This window comes from Zootoca vivipara, chromosome 3 (genome assembly GCF_963506605.1).
Source record: "Zootoca vivipara chromosome 3, rZooViv1.1, whole genome shotgun sequence".
Taxonomy (NCBI): Eukaryota; Metazoa; Chordata; class Lepidosauria; order Squamata; family Lacertidae; genus Zootoca; species Zootoca vivipara.
Window position 1 is genome coordinate 50,743,611 of NC_083278.1, and position 15,339 is coordinate 50,758,949.

Sequence of the window (15,339 nt, forward strand, 5' to 3'; positions counted from 1 at the left end):
CAGCTGTGAGTCTAAAATGACTCCCAGGCTGCGCACCTGGTCTTTCAGGGGCACAGTTACCCCATTCAGGACCAGGGAGTCCTCCACACCCGCTCGCCTCCTGTCCCCCACAAACAGTACTTCTGTCTTGTCAGGATTCAATCTCCCGCATGAGGCAGTCATCTCACTTTTCCTCATGGATGGGCCAGCCGTGGACCTTAGGGACATTCATGCTATAGTTTCTGTCATATGCTAAAGACACACTAGCAAAAGTTCCCCTGCAATGTTTGATGGTTTAAACTACACATTTCATGGTGACCCACAAAATGAGCCCTTGGCCCCTTAACCAGCGGGGCCAAGATTTCGCCGAAAACCCAACATCGTCTGATTCACCCAGTGTTTTTCTTACAATCCCCTTCTCAATGTGCCTAATTTTAATTAATCAATTTTAATCTAGCATGCAAATTCTCTAAACTTGCTTATTTAAACATTCGACAATTTTTGTACAATCTTATTTATTCTCGGTAACCAAAATTATATTATCAACATATATAAGCAGAAAAGTCCCCCCCCCATTTTGTTGTTTTTGCCATGAGACATTGGTTGAATTGAACCACATAGCACCTAAATTATTTAATTCGATATTTGAACGATTGGTATTAGTAATTGTATTACAAAATGGTATTGTTATAATGAGGCTATTATTGGATTATAATTGAAAAGTAATAAAAATTATTAAAAAAAAATCTCAATAAGGACAATTATAAAAATCAGAGATGGAACGTAAATGGATTAAATAATAAAGCAAAAAGAAATAATTGTGTGGAGTAGCAGAAAAGCAAAGGAACCAGATAAGGTGTGGAAGGGAAGTCATATGGTATATGTATACATGTTGTATTTGGTACAAAGTTGTAAGTTGGACAGGGGGAGGGAGATTCCTGGTTATGAATATGCAAAAAATAAATAAATAAAAAAACTTTCAAAAAGACTGAAAATAGAAAATCCTGCACTTAGGTAGCAAGCTGTTTGTGTCATGTGGGTAAGACATGACAATATAATTGATTGGGAAGTTGCTGTGGGTTACGGAAACTACTGTAAGGATGTATAAGAAATTTCTGAATTCCAGCCTTAACCAGGGAAATTGTAAAGGCCAAAGGAAAAAGGCTTTGGACAGGCATAATTGACACTTTGGCCCTCCCACCTGCTATTTTTGGGTAGCCAATTACTTCCCTGAGGGAAGGATCAAATTAAACTGCAGGTGGCAAATCCCATACTGGGTAATTCCTCTCTCCCAACCTGCGGAAGTAAATCAACCTCCATTCTTTTCTTTTTTTAATTTGGACAAAAGCAAGATATGGTTACGAATTGACAACAGGGGCAAGATAGAGCAGCTGGAATAAACTATTCATGTCAGTTTTGGTAGGTCAGGTGGGTGCTACTTGTTGAAGCCAAACCTATGGGCAAAGGGGAGGTGGTGGTGGGTCTTTCTTGTTGTGAGAAAATGTGGTGCCCTCCCCTTCCATTTTTATAACCAGCAGAATTGCAAACTTGGAATCAAAGAGTGACCTTTCTAAACACTCAGAATATGACCAAATATGGGGAAGAGGGTCTTGAGCAGTTACCAGCAATAAAGCATACTGAACATTTTCTGAGAGAGGGGAGGGAAATTAGAACTCACTTGCCAACATGGAAATGAAGTGCTGCCCCATCTTGAAAGCAACCACAGTCATCAATTGGACAGCGGAATAAATTAGGAGCAAGTACACAACATAACGCCTAGATGTGGCATTGCATAGAAGGGTTGGGGTGACTGCTTTACAGTTGAAATTATTTTCTTAGTCAAGTCAGCTGTTCGTAACCACAGCCATTTATTGCAGAAATGATCTCACAAATATATAAGCACACTGAAAGAAGCATGACAGTGGCACATATGGGTATGAGTATTAAATACTTCACAGCATACAGCCAGATATTTTACTGTATTTTACTTATGACGTTTAAGTTTCACCTTCCCTCCAAGGAGCTTAAGGTTGCATACATGACTCACAACACCCCAGCTGGCTCAAGGTTACCTAGTGGGCTTTTTGACTGAGGGTGGATTTGAACTCTAGTCTCTCAGGTCCTAGGCCATGACATTGGCATTGATAGTAAGCTGCCGAAAACAACACAGATTGCAACATTAGGAGGCCACAGATAGTACTAACTGACTGTTATATTTGGGCTAGATTTGAATGCAAACCGTTGAGCAAATGCTTGTGGCAAAATCTGACATAGACCATGTTGCATTATTAAGATGAACTGGAACTAGCCAGGTGTTAATTTGCAATCGATAAAGACTACATGCTGCTTAAGTCTGTTTGTGTTTTCTTACCCTTAGAGAGATGTAGGTAAAGTTACTGCCAGTTCTTCTCAGTCAAAGCTTCATGCTAGTTGACTTACTAAACCGCAGCACAAATCTGAGCAAAGCTTAGAGTGCACAAAAGACCCAATAACAAATCACTTTGAATTGTATGCCAATGCTATAGATAAGATGCTCAGGAAGAATACCAGAGTGGGAAAGAGTGTCGAATGCACTCCTGGGCGGCAGACCCCCAGTGCCTCTGAGCGAATCTGGGAAGGCACTTCTCTGGAATGGCACTCTCCTTCACTCCAGAGTGCTTCTCTGCCTCACTCCTCCTTGGAAAAGTGCACACAGTTCTTCTGGCATCTTGCAAAGCAAGAAGAAAGAAACATCCATAGGTCTAAACTATGTTTTATTTACAATATATACAGAGGATCCATAAGCATGTCTGTGTTCTCCAGCTACGGCAGAACAAGACCTAAAACACACACTGCAGAAGTGAAAGTACAATCCAGTAACACTCCCAGACGGAAGAGATAAGACAGTCTTCCATTCCCACATTCTTCTCAGACAACTCATGTGATTCACACCAATCGGGTACACAAAATCCTAACAAAGAGTGGGGAGCGAGCAAGGGAAAAGTTTATTGAACTCTAATATTGGCTTCCTGTGCAATATTATTTTTACTTCGTTAAGAAAACTTCTGATAACCTCTTGTGTTTCAACATTCTATCATTTTAATGTTTGCAAATAGAAGTTTCCCTTCCTGATATAAAAGGACTGAGTGAAAAATAAATGAAGCCAAGCAAGCATTGTACTTCTCTACTGAACTTGTCAGCTTTCACCTGCTGAATATACCGTTCAGCTTCTTGGAACAGAGTGGCTTTGTTAAGTTTCTCTAAACCTTCCTAATTATGTACATTTGATAGTGCAGAATTCTTTCATTTGAGACAGCTTATATTATCTGATGCCGCTCTTTCAAAACTATTCAGAAACATCATCTGCCAGGATCAAGAGCAGTTGAACTGATATCTATTGGGTTTTATCTTCAGCTTTAGTGCATAATTTTTCATTTTCTTTAGAAGGCTTTTAACATAGAGACAGAGCATTCCTACAGTCCCACAGAGGTGTTTTGACATTAGGGTTAATAAAGCATGAAGAACTCATTAATAAATAATGTTCTGCTAGGTTAACAAATAAAACGGAATGCATTTGTTGGACCCAAGAGTAAATGGCATCAAATATGTGACTTGTTTAAAAGATTGCAATGGTTATTCTGTTGAAGCATTTGGCATGTCTCAACACATCAGTGCATATATTTTTTTAAAAATCACTTCAGAAGTTCATGTATCCTCAATTAGAATGTAGCCTGTCAGTTTGAAGATGCTTTCTGCTAGCCTGAAGTTTGTCTAAGTAAGCATCCATGATGCTGACAAAGAGGCAGTTATACAGCATTAGTAGTCTTTGTTGAGAGACTACTGCTCCCTGTCATTTTCAAAATCAATTCATGAATTAATGGCATCATTCTACATCAGAGCAAAAAGTTACATAATTTTTATACTGCTTTTATACTCTGGACACAACTGTCCCTTTCTGTTTCTAGTCAAACTTAAAATGCTATGTATGCACCAATCAAATGAGCATCCTGTTATAAGCAATGCAGTGTGCAGACTGGTAAGATCAGCACTAAGATGTTCATTCCAATGTGCTGTTGGAAGGACATTCCATTTACTCTCATAGTTTGTGGCAGAGCAAGTGTTCATGTGTGTGAGAAAGCCTACTTTTACATTAAACTCATTATCTGAGTTTGAACAAACACATATAGGATAAAATACTAATGGTAAGAAATAAGTAAACAGGGAACGGCTAGACTTTTAAAAACTTGGCTAAACGTAAAGATTAAATATATTGGGGAGTATATTGAGTCTGCAGTTCCTTGCAAGTGAGCCCTTTCCCCTGTTGACCTCTCACCCTGGTGCTTAGTCCGTGTACACCAGGCATCCCCAAACTGCGGCCCTCCATATGTTTTGGCCTACAACTCCCATGATCCCTAGCTAACAGGACCAGTGGTCAGGGATGATGGGAATTGTAGTCCAAAACATCTGGAGGGCCAAGGTTTGGGGAAGCCTGGTGTACACTGCACTGCATATAGAAAAACTGTAGCTGTCCACAGCCGCTTCTTCCCTGACCTAGGGGATGGGACTATCACTTACTTATGAAGAAATAATTAAACATATGATTGGGAGTGGGATGGGGTGAGGAAGGCAGGCAGGCAGGCAATACAGTGCCCCTCCTCTCCCAACTGCACTGAGGGTTCAATCTCTTTTGCCCTGAAGGAAGGCACCTGCAAAGCATAGCACCTTGCAGATGGTGAGCAGAGGACCCAGTCTTTCTGGAGTCTGCTTCCTCAGCACATTCCCAGGAATGCACAAAGGCTGCCTGTGTCTCCTCCTCCTCCTCGCCTGAAGCCCCCACCCCTTGGCAATCCTGGATTTCTCTGAGTGGCATTGATGGCCACTAACTTGGATGGTTTTGAAAGAGGATTAGACAAATTCATGGCTACTAGCCACGATGGTTATTGCTCTGCCTCCACAGTTGGAGGCAGTAATGCTTATGAAAACCAGTTGCTGGAAACCACAGGAAGGGGGAATGCTCGAACCATGCATGCTGGTCTCCACAGGCATCTGGTTGGCCACTGGTAAAGCAGGATGCTGGACTAATGGGCCACTGGGCTGATCCAGCAGACTCCTTTTATGTTCTTATATTGACTCAGGAACCCAGTAATCCTGTACCTTCCTAAGTAACTGTTGTACATGCTTCTTGGATTCCTTTGTAGGAAACCAGGGTGAGTCTAGTTAATACCTCAATGAAAGGCTACCAGTTTTTGGCCAGATGCACAGCACTAGCATAGTATACATTTAGCAGATAACAGGCAGGGAAATTGAAAGGAAAATAGCTTAATATGCTCTCTCTCTCTCTCTCTCTCTCTCTCTCTCTCTCTCTCTCTCTCTCTCTCTCTGTGTGTGTGTGTGTGTGTGTGTGTGTGTGTGTGTGGTAGAAGAGGATAGATGATGCCATGGACAGCATATGGAAACAATTTCTTTTACTTATCTCCATAAGCAGAAACATACCAGCTGCTATTCAAAAGAAGAGAGTTCATATCCTCAAATCAAAAGTGGCTTACAAATAAAATCCTGACACCGTGCGAAAACAGATCAGACACCCTTTTAAGAGATTGCAAAAGATGTTGAGACAGGAAAAAGGCCTTATCACAATATGGATGATCTACATACATTCTAGTCAACTACAGAATTTCTTTGCAGATCTGACATTATTGCTTTCTCAGTTCCATGCATATTCATTGGGGCGGGGGGGGGGATTCACAAAATATTTCAGCTGGAGTTAGAATATGAACTTGAACTACCACAATCCATCAAAAATTGTTAGAAAAATTAGAGAGTGAGAGAGCCATTATTTTAATATTTTCTCCTTGAATTACTAATTTAAAAGACATTTGCAATTAAACACCTTTAAGAAATAGTGAGATAATTTCACTATATTTGAAGTGTTAAAATGTATTTGAAGTGCTATATAATTGCAGCTGGAGCATAAGATAATTTCTCCTGGCTCTGCCCCCATTTAAAAATTATTTTTGCAGAGAGATGTGTTATCAGTTATCTAGGGAAATAGTATTTCATGTTCAAGGAAAGAGATTCCTGGTTTTTGTTATCTTAGTAAAAGACACAGCTGTTTCAGTAAATCTCACCAAGCTTATTAACATCTTTGTGCTGAAGTGTAGTCTACAAGTCTACAAAAAGGTGTCCTGGGGAAAAACACCAAATACGGAAAGTAGTAATCAGTCTTGGTGATAATATACCAGTGTTCTCGTTTCAAGGGCTAAGTGGGTTCCTCCTGTACTTCCAATCCCACACACCAAAAGCGTGAGGTGCTTGTCTTCACAATTCCACAGAAACATGCATGCACAGGACTAGCAAAGGTACCTTGCCATACCGAGTACCAAGTATCATAGAATCATAGAGTTGGAAGAGACCACAAGGGTCATCCAGTCCAGCCCCCTGCCAAGCAGGAAACACCATCAAAGCATTCCTGACAGATGGCTGTCAAGCCTCTGCTTGAAGCCCTCCAAAGAAGGAGACTCCACCACACTCCTTGGCAGCAAATTCCACTGTCGAACAGCTCTTACTGTCAGGAAGTTCTTCCTAATGTTTGGGAAGTATAATGTATATGAAGATATATGCAACATACGAAGAAACTTTATACTATGAACCATTTGTCCACCCATCCCAACTGACACCCATCCCAACTGACACCTATGCCAACTGACAGCAATCCACAAAGGCTTGAGACATAGGCATTCCCCAGCCTTAGTTTCTGAGATGCCAGGGATTGAACTGGAGCCCTTCTAGATGCAAAGCACATGCTATACCTCTAATCTATGAAGCCTCCCAGAGCACCTGCCTTTTCCCACTTAAAGTCAGTGCTACATCACTTAATGGGGAGAGTAATAAGCAGAGATGTTCTGCAGGCTTTTGCAACATTCTGTTTATATGTACTGGAACTTCTGCTCCCTCTAGTATTGTAGATGAATCTCTCCTCCACAGCTGGACCCTAAGCCATTATTATTATTAAGTTAATTATACAAAAGGCTGCCTCATCCTTCTCTTTCCTTTTTCTTGGTACTGCTTAGGATACATGCATTTAATTTTTATATCGCATTATAAAAAGGGAAACGTGTGAAAACACAAGAGGCTGGAAGGTAGAACAAGGTTAATTTCATTGTACACAGGTTGTACATTGACAATAAAGGTATTTTTATTATTAAGAAGGTAAACACTCCTTTATCCTTTCTCTTCCCCTTATCTGGCATCACTGCCATCTACCTCTCAAAACTGGTTACTAGGTTTGGTTACTTATTTGGTATAGGAGACTGCAGTGGTCTGCCATCAACTCCCTGCCCATCTAATCCTAGCAAAGGCACATGTCCACATTTTTATGTGTTTTACTCAGAGACTTCCTGGAGACAAAACCAAAAAATTCCTAGTTTGACTGTGCTTGACTAAGATGGGGGCTTGGTGAGTGGTTGGCGCAGATGGAAACATTTTACTCCTGTATAGGATTTGCCCAGTTCTCAGGGATCTCCCACAGGGAGGGGCCAGCACTAAACAATTCAGACTATTTCAGTGGCACAGTTTAAGCAGCACAAACACCTGAGCACAGACCACCACCATTTCCTTCCTTCCCATAGTGCCTCTAAAAAAAGATGGCAGGCTGCTAGCATCCTTCCCAGAAACATCGTAATTCCCTTTCCTACATTTTATGTTCTTAGGATGAACCTCTTTGTAGAGATCTATAAATAATGTGCACCTTTTGACAATTTTGGCTTGGTGTGTGTGCGTGTGAATGGCTATTTCAGTAGAGTGCTGCATGTTACAAGCAATGCCATCGTATAAACCACTTTGCATGTATTAAAAGCAAGTGCTTTATTAGATGGGGCAATTTAAGCACATTACTTTTCACTTGTGGAAGCTAGGAAGTGTTGCATTATGGATGAACTAGATTGTTGTATGTTTAAAGCATGTGTTACCTGGAACGGAGGTTTGCTAGATATATCACATTATAGCATATACATCTGCATGATGGTGGTAGGACCCCTGATGTGAGGAAGATAGGAAAATTATTATAATCTCCATTTCTAAATTGAATGAGCATTTTGCTCAGCAGAAACCTCTTGGCTGCAAATAGTCTGAGATTACATCCTGCTGTTTAAGGTACCTGTGTGTGTCTGTCTTCATGTGACGTGTTTGTGAGCACACATTTATTTTTAAACTGAACATAAGTTTCCCACATTCCTTTAAATCAGATATCTTTGATATCCTACACTGTTAGAGCTACTCACATGTTGGCACAGACAGGTCATATTAGTGCAGTGGCTATTTTATGCTTTATTTATTTATTTGTATTATTCTGACCCAAGAGATGAGTCACTCTCCTACAGAAAAAGTACTCAAGCCTACCCTTATCACCCTTATCAATCTCAGGATGAAACTCATAGCTGCCCTGATTGAAAAGGACATTGTGGGGGGGGGGAGAGAAAGTGAAAGAAATTATGCAACAAAAACTCATTTCAGTTCAACAGCCACAACAAAACTGGGGAATGGAGAATTACACAGAGGCTGCATTCAGACAAGAGATTAAGGCTTGGCTTAGTGCTACAGGAACGACAATCCCCCCTCATATCTCCTCTTGCATGGCCACAAGGAGGATATTCAAATATTCCCATTACATTTTATATCAACTGCAGTTTAGGGGGTCATCTGAAATCTAAACTGCGGTTGATCTTAACTCTAGTTAATGAAAAGAAGCCACCAGCATTAGCTATGGCTTGATTTCAGTTTGTATCCACTGGCCAAAGTTAAGATTAACTCAGTTTGTCCATGTTCAAATAACACAGCCAGCTGCTGTGGTTAATCTAAAACAGAAGAGAAAGGTTGTAAAGTCCTTCTCACAGTCACGTTCCACCAGAAGAAGCACCCAAGCCCAAAACTTGCTGCAGGTTGTTCTTGTAATGCTGAACTGGCCCATAGCCATCAAGGCCTACTCAACATTCAGAGCACTATGCCACTTGTTAATTTTGGTTAACAGGGCATATTACAGGAAGGGAAACAAAAACTGTGCAAAGAGCAGCCTGCACCTTATTTCCACGCAGGAGAAAAACAGGCAACGATAAATGACTCAGATTCATATTTTGTTTTGCTCCTTTACTGCTATACAGAAGAGGTAGCCTTTGGTAGTTACTTCTACACAAGCACAATGAAACCATATACAGTACTTCTCTAGAGAAAAAGAGAGAGGTTCTATTAAAAGGTATTGAGCAGCTTGGGTAACAATGGGACAGCAATCTAGGAAAGTGATACAAAATTATAATGTGTCAATCCAAGGAAAACTAGTTACTGATATAGAGATAAGGGGACAAAAAGGGACAAAAGATGCTTTGCATGGGCGTAGGCAGGGGGGCAGGAGGGGGCAATTGCCCCCCTAGAAGCAAAGGCTGAGGGGCGCAGCAGTGTGGCAGCCCCAGGCTCCCGCTCCCGGCGCGAAGCTCCAGAGTCACGCCGGGAACGCGAGCCTGTGGCTGCGTCCTCCACGCCTCCCAGGTCTTCGGAGGAGGCGGCCCCAGGCTCCCGCTCCCAACGTGAGCCTGGGGCTGCCTCCTCCGAAGACCTGGGAGGCGCGGGGGAGACAGCCACAGGCTCGCGTTCCCGGCGTGACTCTGGAGCTTCGCGCCAGGAGCGGGAGCCTGGGGCCGCCTCCTCTGAAGACCTGGGAGGCGCGGAGGAGGCAGCCACAGGCTCACGTTCCCGGCGTGACTCTGGAGCTTCGCGCCGGGAGCGGGAGCCTGGGGCCGCCTCCTCCGAAGACCTGGGATGCGCGGAGGACGCAGCCACAGGCCCGCGTTCCCTGCGCGACTCTGGAGCTTTGCGCCGGGAGCGGGAGCCTGGGGCCGCCTCCTCGGAAGACCTGGGAAGCGCAGGCCACGTGGCCCCGCCCACATTTCCGCTGTGGCCCCTCCCCTCCCGCCCCTTGCCCCCGCTCCTTGCCCCCCCTAATTTTGATCCTGGCTATGCCCCTGATGCTTTGTAGTGTTGGATTGCAAGAAATGAAACTAGGGTGGAAGAGAGACGGTTGTAGGATAGGGATGTTTGTGGTCGCCAAAGGGTTATCTTCTCTCCCTTTTTCTATACATAGTGTTAAAATGTTGCATCTTTCTGTTTCTTTTCAATGTTTGCTAAGGGTTGCATTTAGCTTCCTTATGCATTGTAATGTGGGTTTTTCTGTCTCAGCCCCACTTTTAGAAGAGAGTATTCTCTGCTTCTTGTTGAAAACATGGAGTTTACTACCACAGCTATCACAGCTGCAGTTATTCAAAAGTAAATTCATTATTGTTGTTTTTTTGTTAAACCAGTTACAATATTTCCCCATACCTGTTACCAGTTCCCATTGAAAGATCACTGACGTACCGGTATTATTATTCACTTTAGTGCAGAGCTTTAGTTGCATGCTTTCGTTGCTGCTCTGTTACATTTATTATGCAATGGGTTTTCTCTCTCTTGTATTTGGAATAGATAATTGATGCCACTGGGACATAAGTCTCTTCTGATAAAGGACTGCATGTTGTCTGTCTCTTATTTATGGTTTATAACTGGAGAAATAATATATACAGCATGCACACAGTAGTTACAGACATACTAAAAGGCAAACAGATTGAGTACCACAGTATAATTCTGCCGAGGGATTTATATGGTATCATTTACCACAAAGTGGAAATTACAACAATGTAGTAACACTGCGAAGTTTTAGTTTTGTCTTTATTAATCACCATATTCCCATGCCTTATACATAATACCCAAGGCAGAAAAAACTTAGAATAAATTATTCTCAATCCCCTCCACACACCTGAATTTCAAAGTGCTTTGGTGGTCGAATACCTAGACTGGTGCAAAGGGAGCGTTTTGAAATGAAGGCTGGTGTATTTTCTGCCTAGCAGACTTTCCAGCTCTCCAGCTGTTTATCATGGCATGTTTATGTTCTACCTTATGCATTCTCTGCCTTACAGGGGCTATGAGAGTCTTTTAAAAGTAGAGGTGGGAACTTTAAATGAATTCACACGTGCATGTTCCTAGCTGAAGAACTGCAACTTTGATTGGTGACTTGTATGTGTAAGTAAACATCACGTATCAAATGTTGAATCAAAGCTGACCTAAGACTTCAAAACAAAAGAAAACCCCACAGTTTTACTGGTAGAGGCAGTCCAGTGAACAACAGGGAGTCAGCACATCCTGATGAGATATGTTCAATCCTATACATGTACATGCAGCACATAGTGGTTATACAGATTTAAAGTTAGGTCTCCCTAGTCCAATATTATAGTCACTGTTCCACTATGAGCAACAAATTGGAGAGAGAGAGAGAGAGAGGAGATATCAAAGGAAAAACAACTTTCTAAAATGCTGATAAAGAACAGTACTGTACATTTGAAGTTTTTAGTTAATTACTTCCAACGTTCTTCAGTTAAGAATCTTTTGCAATGGAGAATATTCACTTGCCACTATGATAAGATATCACATATATATCAAGTCAAACAAATACAGCTGCAAAAAGTGGGCAGTGTGGAATGAGATATGATAATCCCCAAGGAAATGAGGGAGTATCAACAGCAGAGGCCAGAGAAAGCCCCAAAGTCCAAAGGTCCTTAACTAAGGTAAGTAACTGGGGGGACAGCAGGTGGCAAAGCCTTTTGTGCCCCTTTTTTTGGCCATGCATCACCTGGTGATCTCATTAGACTAGTTTCTAATAAACATTGGGGTTTTCCCCTGCTGCATTAATAGCATGTATATAAACTATGGATCAGTAATTAATCTCTTAGGGCCAAGCTGGATACAACAACAAATGTCATGGTCCCAATTCATTCCTCTCTATTATTGAATGTCGCTTCCCGTTAGTTAATTCTCTATTCATCTAAAGTGTTGCAATTTCTGTATAGATACAGCACTCACATCCAATACAAGCATAGGTCTTTTTTTCCCAGTGATACGACATCCCATTTGATACGTTCAGGTTAAATCAGTTTTGGAATATGCAAAAGCAAATCTGTCAAATCAAGAGAAATCACTGGATGCTTTTCCAGTAGGAAATCTGTCCCATGACATTCCAGACAGAAAGGAAGGAAGGAAGGAAGGAAGGAAGGTTCTCTCTCCCAAGTATAAATAAAATGCTATACCGCTCATGGAAAGCAGACATCTATTAACTCTGCCCACCCACCCCGCTGTAAGATATACACAGAAACAAACAGTTCTGAAGCTGTAGGCTTTCAAATAATCCACCAACCTTTTTATCCTTATACTCATCCAGAAGATCGGGTACATCTACTTTAGACCAAGAACATTCAAAGAAGAATTTATGTCTGCCAGTCTTCAGTGCTCAAAAGCCTTCAGAGTTTATAAGAGAGATCAGTGATATGGTAAAAAGACTCCAGATGCAAAAGGGATGAATAGATATTTCTTCTTAAATGTGTTCTGACTTGTTAAGGCTGTAAGGGGAAAAACAGAATGCAGTTATTTTGAAGAGGCAATATTATTCATGTAAGTCTAAAACAAACAATAAAATACAGGTCCACAACATTGCACTATAGCAGCCATCTCCAACACCTTCCAGGTGCTTTTGACTATATCTCCCATCCTCCCTGATTTTTTTTTTACCATGCTAGCTGGGGCTGATGGGAGTTGTTGTCCAACACCCCTGGAGGGCACTATGGTGAGGAAGGCTGGGATATAGGAATGCAACTGTATTGATCAGCACTGCGCATCTATAAATGCCCACCACCCCCCAACTTAATGTTCTCTATTAAAACAAATGGTGTAAACTTGGAAGACAGTCAGTGTCAGCCATTTATTTACTTATTTATCCAATCCACTTCTACACAGTAACCTCCACTAGAATAACAACAAAGAAGAGCTGGTAGGAAGTGGTGGGGATAGCATGGGTAGAAGCTGCTTGTTATGAATTCTCCTGCAATATGTTAATTTGATCATATTGTACACAGTTCTTTTCCAAACCAACAGGTTACCATTGGGTCCCCCCCCCTTATATCAGTTTTTGGCAACACAGGTTTCTGCAGCTTAAAATAACTATTATTTCAAGATACACACTTTGCACCTGATCTTTTAAATATTCCAGTAATATCACTTGTGGATTTACAGTTGCTACATATAAGGGGTCCAGAAATTCCGAACTTTGGGGCAGCTCAAGATAAGTAATCTGCCCTTGTGTCCTACATCTCCAACAATTATTTTGAGTTATCACATTTAATTTGTTTGGGGTAAGGTGGCAAAGATATTGAGTTGGTTTTTTAACATCTTTAAAATATGTTTATATAAATTTGGGTTCAAAACATTTGGGGCTTTGCTGCACATATTTGTGTGTAATGTTTACTTCTTCCCCTTCGTTTAAAAAGTGATTTGACAATTAGGCAAAAAGAAGAAAATGTACCATGAGTTACTACTGAAGTACATGCTATTTTATTTTTTTAATGGACATGGACTTTGCCCTGTGATTCATTATCCTGTCTTCTGAAAAGACTGCCATTATATAGAAAAGATTATCTATGCTTTAGGAAAGAAGCTTTTTAAAATGTTTCCTCCCAGTGAAATCTTGAACTCAGTATTTAAGAGGCAAGCTAAGCTGATAAGTGGAAAGTAGACTGAATTTAAAATAAAAGCTTCCACTTCCTCCTCCCCTTGAGAGTATATTTAGCTCACAGCGTACAAATAAATAAATCTTCATTTAAATTGAGATGCAGTGTTGTTCAATAAAAGTGAAGGTGTCAGCCTTGATATGAAAGGTTCTACCCATAATTCTGCATCCCAAGCACCACAACATTTCCAGTGCTTGGCTTGGGAGCTTTCTATCCTTCATGACTAAGCAGAAGAAAGAAATGAACATCAGTAGCATTAGGAAAACATCTATATGTTTACTACTATTTACTGACTTGGAATGTGTATGAAGTAGTTAAAGCATGATAGCAAAGCCTGTGTTCAAGGCATATATTTGTCCTCAATAGAACACAGTTAAAAATAAATGAAGGAATGAAGGAATCCAGACTTGATTTCAACTAAACTTTCCTGCCTTGGATACACACTGATTTAATTTTACTGCTCAGCAGCCCTCCGCGCCCCACCCCACAATGTTAATGAGTGTTTCCCATCTCTCCAGAGAGACTTTTAGGGGAACACAAGCGGCTGCAGGGAAGTAGGGAGCAGGAAACTCTATTTTCTTAAACTTCCTTAAATTAACTTACCTTAAGATCGAATCCATTATCTACTATGCTTCTACTGCCACTAGGTAAAGGTAAAGGTAAAGGGACCCCTGACCATTAGGTCCAGTCGTGACCGACTCTGGGGTTGCGCGCTCATCTCGCATTATTGGCCGAGGGAGCCGGCGTATAGCTTCCAGGTCATGTGGCCAGCATGACAAAGCCGCTTCTGGCAAACTAGTGGGAGCCAATTAGGGTTCTACTGCCACTAGTGGGAGCCAATTAGGGTTGCCAGACTCAATAGAGGACAGGACCTCTGTGCCCTTAATTGTCCTGCTCTCTTTTGAGTCTGGAAACCTTAAAGAGAAACCAGCAGACCCTTTGTTTATTTTCCAAGCAAAGGGTCTGCTAGTTTCTCTTTAAGGTTTCCAGACTCAAAAGAGAGCAGGGCAATGAAAGGCACAGAGGTCCTGTCCTCTATTGAGTCTGGCAACCCTAGAGCCAATGAGAGCAAGGGTTTTTACCTCTTTATACAAGAAGAGCATCTACTTGAACCTTCTCATGCAGTGTTTCAGCATTTGAGGATATAGCATTGGCTAGTCTCCCAGTGAACAAACTCAAGGGAATCTCTAAATGATGGTGGCTGCTGCAACTGTTGTTGGAGTACAGTTATATGAGGAGCAGCCAAAATGGTGTCCTCCAAGCGTTGTTGGACTGCAGTACCCACCATCCTCTAACCCAGAGCTTTCCAAACTGTGTGTCATGACACATTAGTGTGTCGGCTGCAGTGTGTAGTAGGTGTCTTGCATGAATGCTCCCCACACTCCTCCCAGGGCTGGAAAGGGACTAGTTTAACCTCTGGTTTGCTAATAAAACTGAATTACTGTGTCGTGAAATGATGCATGTCTAAAAAGTGCATCACCAACATGGAAAGTTTGGAAAGGTCTGCTCTAACTACTGACTATGCTGGCTGGAAGTTGCCATCCAGGCTGAGAAAGGCTGGTCTGCATGGTCTCTCAGTAACAGTACAGGAAGTCACACCAAACTAGCATGTACAATTGTTTTCAATACTGTAAATATTAAATAAATGATTTTTTTTTACTAAAAAAACTTCACAGCAAAAAAGTAACCTTGTAATGTATAAAGCTATAAAGTACGGACATTTTTCAAGTGGGATCTGTAACAGCAA

The 15,339-nt window shown here is 41.5% G+C and overlaps 1 protein-coding gene across 3 annotated transcripts in view; it reads right to left on the bottom strand.

Moving 5' to 3' along the window:
* Positions 1-15,339, bottom strand: part of HS3ST5 (heparan sulfate-glucosamine 3-sulfotransferase 5) — a 133,313-nt gene that overhangs the window by 72,210 nt on the left and 45,764 nt on the right. For all 3 annotated transcript variants that reach the window (XM_035109117.2, XM_035109115.2, XM_035109116.2), the window contains exon 2: positions 12,227-12,428. The gene's annotated coding sequence lies outside the window, so the exon portion shown is untranslated. The remainder of the gene's footprint in view (positions 1-12,226; positions 12,429-15,339) is intronic.